Raw genomic sequence first — 6,000 nt, forward strand, 5'->3', positions numbered from 1 at the left:
GCTTGCTCTTGGCACAAATGCCAGAGGAGTGGTGAAAAAAAAAAAAAAAGAAAAGTGCAATGGCTGGTTTACTGACATTGTTTTATTTACTTGCTTGGGTAATGATATGACTTGTGTCACCATCAAAAGTAAACTCATGTACTTAATCACGAAGACTAATGACTGTTCTCCCAGGACTCGGGGAGTGGAACCCAGAGGAGGGGACTTCTACTGGATTTCAGAGTCCCTGGTGGATTAGACTTCCCCAAGTGATGGTGGCACCACAAAGGACAATGGAGCTCATTGGCATACAAACAAGGGGATAGTGGTTTGAAGTGGGAAGATTTCTCTGTGGTATGCTGAGTTGAATCAGAGCTATCTGACATGAAGAAGGAATTAATACACAGCAAATCAGGGGCCTTTGTTATGTATGAGGTCAGTGAACAGTCCCTTCTCATCTTAAAATATATTAATTTATGGCAGGGGGGGTAATTACCCTCACTAAAGATTTATTCATCCCGAGAGGATCAGTGGAGCATACAAGGAAACAAACTATGTTTCTAGTTATTATTTTAATAAGAAAACTGCGAGCAAATCCCAACATTTTTTTTGATAATTCAAGGTTTTCCAAACTGAAAATTTCAAAATGTCAACGGTTTAAAAATTTGAATTCCTGTGTTTTTCTTTTCCCCCTCCCCTTCACCGGTGAATGAATGATGCTTGGGGGTTTCACTCCATTTCTAGTCCTGTTTTGGTTTTTTTCCTTCTCTCTCTGTTATTCTCATAAATTCCTCAGTTTTGAACATGTTACAGAGTAGTTCAAGGAAAACTGAAGGTCTCCGCTCTGGCAGGCCCTGGCTGTTTTCCCCAAGCATGGCTCCGAACCAGCTGCCAAGACCCACACTGGGTAAAGGCAGCCAGACACCCACAGCCCCAGCAACACCCCCTCCCTCCCCTCCGCACCCTCTCTGCTGGTGGCCGGGGTGGGGGGGGGCGGTTAGCAAAGGAGCAACTCCTGCAGCCCACCACCACCTGCACTTTTCCCCAAGGAAGAGGGATCTGGAAGTTTTATGGGGTGATTCGAAGTGGCCAGAGCAGTTTGGAAAATCTGGGCATTTGCATTGCTCTCCTTTTCCCTGTTTTCAATGAAGTGTTACATGGCAAATGTAAATTGTCTTGAACAGAAAAAAAAAATAGGAACCTTGCACATGTCTGTAGAGCGAAATCCAGACTCTGATGATGAAAGGACCAACAATTAATTAAATGATTGTTACAAACCAAGACTTAATCATGTTCTCATGGGTTACAGAAAAATCACAGTGCTGTCTTTAGACAGTTTGCTGATATTCAGTATGGAAAGTTTTCTTTAAAGGGTGGGGGGAATGCAGAGCCTACAATTAGAGACATTTAGGAGTAGTTTTATCAACAGCTGGATGATGAATCTGTGACAGAAAAATCACTCCAATCCTTTCAAATTGCTATGTACTTAATAAAAGACCAAGCATTTAAAGGGAGAAAAGATATCATAGAAAGAGTTTTCTTAAACTAGTAAAATCTGAGGTTGAGGAATGTGGAAGGTGTTTTATATAGATTTTTGTGGTTTTCAGCTGGGTGGCCAAAGTATACTACATTACATTAATTTTAAGTCTGCACTTACAGACTGCAGCAGAGTGGAGAGTAAACAATTAGGTTTGTTTGCTCTCTGAATTGTGATACTCTGAGTCTTTCATTGATTTAAAGGTATGTTGACCATATTTTACTCTTTGACAGCATCTGCCAATCCAAGATATCAAATGCTTTACAGTAATTAGGCAGTGAAATCCACAGATCCTTCCTCCTTCTTTAAGCCAGATGAAATACTGCTGAAAATAAAAATACTTGACACATACTAATGAAAAAAAATACATGCTGAAGAAAAAAAAATATTACAAAATAAAAATCTTTTGCTGTGATAGGTAAGTGTTAGGAATCCTATTATTTGGAATAAAAAAGTTGATAGTCAGAGCCAGTTAGCAGCAATGTAACACATAAAAGCCGCAGCCACTCTAGCAGTAATCACACCCAGGACCCAAATTTTGAGAGGTGCCCAGTGCCCCCCACTAACTCCTGCGCTTCTTCAAGTAAATGCCCAAATAAAAACAACTGGAGTTTTCGTTCATACAAAAAGCTGTCTGCCAGTTCCCTTCTTTAGCTTCCAAACAAGGTTCCTCCCAGTCAGAGATTACAGGATATGAAAGGCTTGTTTCTGCTGTGATGGTAATGGGAAAATGTGGTAAGGAAAGGCTGAGAGAGAGCATATGTTGCTCCAGGCAATGCTAATGAGGGAGCCACTCATTAGCACAGTAGCCTTCCCTGTCATAAATCTGCCCCTGATTTGTTAATGTTTGCTAATATGTAGTTTACTGTAATAAATTAGAATAAATTGTACTAGCTAAATTGCCTGTGAAGTTGCAGTTTCCCTTTGCAAGACTGGAGCTGCCTCTTTGGTTCATTTGCTTGCTCCGTTCCATCCTGCTCCGCTCTGCTCGTCTCCCGCCGGCTCCAGCTCCCACTCACAGACCCGCTTGCACCCGGGAGCAAAACGAAATCACAGCCATTGAGTTGCACTTGGTTTCATGCTGAAGTCATGCAAAACCAGACACGTTATTTTTAGAGCAGGCAATGAATTAAGTCATCCAAATGAGGTTTCTAAGAAGACTCCAGCCAACCTAGGCTGAGATTTGGAGTACATGGGTCCAGGTTGAGACATTAAGCCAAGACAGTATTGATCACAAGTACCTCATAGTCTTTTACCAGTGAGTACAGTAAAATGCTGATACCCATTTGCTAGATCCATATGCTGCCATCAAGGCTGCTGACCACACAGAATCTATTTGGATGCACAGAAAAATTACACAGTTGCTCTTTAAGCGCTTCCTTTTCTTAGGATGAAGTTCAACATTGCAGACAATAGCATAAGGAAGGGATCCACTACTTTCTGCCATTAGCTGTGAATTCCCTTACACTGCTGACACTTAAGTGCTGCTTGTGTGCTGGTTCAAGAAGCTAAACAAGAAGAGAATGTTGTTGTTTTTTTTTCCACAGGTTTAACATGCTCCTGACCCAGAAAGCTCATTTAAGAGGCAAACAACTTGACCAAGTCAGCCAAAACACCAGTGATTATGCAAGAAGAGCAGAACGAGCATAAATTGAGGGACAACAGGGTTTTCTGTAAAGCAATATTGTACCCTCAAAAATCCTACATATTATTTAAATCGCCTGAAATTAGTAACATATTAATTTAAATTAATTAAATAATTAACAGAATCCAGATGCAGTATCACAGAATCACAGAATGATTGAGGTTGGAAGGGACCTCTGAAACTCATTGGGTCCAACCCACCTGCTCAAGCAGGGTCACCTAGAGCCAGCTGAACAGGACCATGTCTCCAAGGATGGAGACTCCACAGTGTCCCTGGACAACCTCTGTCAGTGTTCTGTCACCCTCACAGTAAAAAAGTGTTTCCTCCTGTGTTTCAGTGTGTGCCCATTGCCTCTTGTCCTGTCACTGGGCACCACTGAAAAGAGCCAGACTCCCTCTTCTTTGTACCTTCCCTTCAGATATTTGTACAAATTGATGAAACCTCCCTGAGCCTTCTCTTCTCCAGGCTGAACAGGCCCAGCTCTCTCAGCATTCACCCATGTGACAGATGCTCACAAAATTCCGTAAGGAAATTTTTCTATATTCCTTTTCCTGTGAGGTCAGGTAATGGAAGACAGGATGCAGTGTGCGTTAAAATCATAGAATCATAGAATCATAGAATGGTTAGAGTTGGAAGGGACCTTAAAGATAATTTTGATCATACTGAGGTGTCAATGGGACATCTATATGCTTAGCTTCCCTTTAGAATAATTTGATATCTTGTCTATGTAATCAACGGAGTCTAAAGAGTATTTCATCCCATCCTAAAGTAACTGTCTAAAACAGGTCAGATGAACCACACTCTAAACCTGCCTATTTCAATAAAGGAAACATAGTGTAGTTATTTACACTGATGGAGACAAAACTTGGACGAAATTAATGACTCCTGTAAGTTACACAGAACTCTAAAGTAGAATTTGTTGTTGAAACATATAATAAAAATACAACTGATGTGCTTATTCTGCATAGAAAATATGCAGGGGGTATTCTGAGGTGCTAAATTAGTGTCGTGGTCCCTAAGAATAACTTTAAAACAATTTTTTAAAAAATCTGTTCTCTGCTGCAGAAATCTCATGTCTTTGGCATAGCAAGATTTGAAGGTTTTGGTCTTTGAAAATAGGCCTCATAAAAAAAGATTCCTCTGGCAAACAAATTTACTACAAATGCACTATAATTTGATTAACGGTAAAATATTACAAATGTTGGCTTAGACCATAAAGACATTTATATCAGCCCCTGTTTCTGGGGTCATTTATGAAGGATAGAAGACAGGAAAACTGTCATTGCAAGGAAGATACTCACTGTATTGGATAGTAATCACCTAGCAATGTACTGTAGAGATTTAGTTTTGGTACACTACTGCGTTCTTTCTTCTTTAATGAATAGTCTCTGGTTTGTCTGAAACTTGTAACTTTTTGCAGATGAAAGAAGCATATATAGTGGGAGAAAGGAGAAATTATGGATGATCTTCAGAGGGGCTTTGATAGGGTACAGATTCAGCTTCCTTTTAATCATCTGGATATCATCTGGACAATCATCTGCTTCTTCACAAAAGAAAGCAAACACTAGACATTTTTGGCACAAGATTTAAGTTGGCTGGTATTAAACAGCAGCTGTAGATCAAGTCCCTCTGTAGTAACCCTCCCCTTCAATAGAGATTCTAATTTTAAATATTTAGGTTTCCATGTAGATGAGACTGTGTATTTCTGGAGACACACTCATGCATTTGTTTATAGAAAAGGGGTTGAGATGAAATTAGGTGTGTTTTATTATTTGAAGACTTGTTATACTTTGTCTGTCAGGAGAAGTTTAGCACTGTAATTAATGTTTCCATGAATTAAACACAGGAGTCTAGTACATACAGTGACAGCATTTTAAGTAAAATATATGGTTGCTCTATCATCTGTTTAACAGACTTTGTCAGTTCATATTTCATGTTCATTTTGAATATCAGTGAATCTCTGGTTGATCTTCCTTTAAAATATCATTATTGCATTGCATAGGAAATAAATGTAAATGTATATTACTACAAAGAACAAGAAAGTCTTTTCAATATTCTCCGTATACTCAGAATATTTGACATGAAGCCTAGGCTCTGATACGAATCTGGGTTTGTACCTTTAAGTGTGCTTCTTTGGTCCTGGAAATAATTCCAAGCATTGAACACACTGATTGTTGAAACAATTGCTTTACATATTCTATTTCCCTTCAAAAAACTGCAAAAAATATTTAAAATATCTTTTCCAGTTTACAAGGATATAACCCAATAGCCATATGGACAAATATGCTTTACTGGAAGATCCGAGTTCAGATTTTCAAAATTATAAGGTTCTGAAAGGAAGAGAAAAAGTTATCAAGATAGGTCAGTGCCTACTTACTCTCGTTATTGTCAGTAAGGACTTTGGCACATGAGAAATCTTTAAAAATCCAGGTACTTCTGTACGCATTGAAATGAGAAATGCTGGATGTTGTGAAAATCCATCCAATAAAGTGAATGATCTTTCAATCCAGTTTCTTATGACAGGGCACACTAATCAAAACGATAAATACAGCTTGTTTTACTCTCACTTGGTGTTCCATTAACTGCCAGCCAACTGGATATTGGGTTCTTGAAGAGTTCGTGACTTAAGTGCTTCTCTGACATAGGATCTGGATTAACTAGGAAACTCAACTTACTAAATGTTTTCTTTGAGTGAAGAGGGCTGGAATCAGACATTATCTTTCAATATTCTGAAAGAAAACAGTGCAGTAGCTGAAACCAAAAGGAATGCAGGGGAGCCCACAAGCAACATCCAGTACTAAATGCATACAGAGGATGCCTTGAGAAGTTCTACCCTTCA

The sequence above is a fragment of the Numenius arquata genome, chromosome 2 (assembly GCF_964106895.1).
Source record: "Numenius arquata chromosome 2, bNumArq3.hap1.1, whole genome shotgun sequence".
NCBI lineage: Eukaryota > Metazoa > Chordata > Aves > Charadriiformes > Scolopacidae > Numenius > Numenius arquata.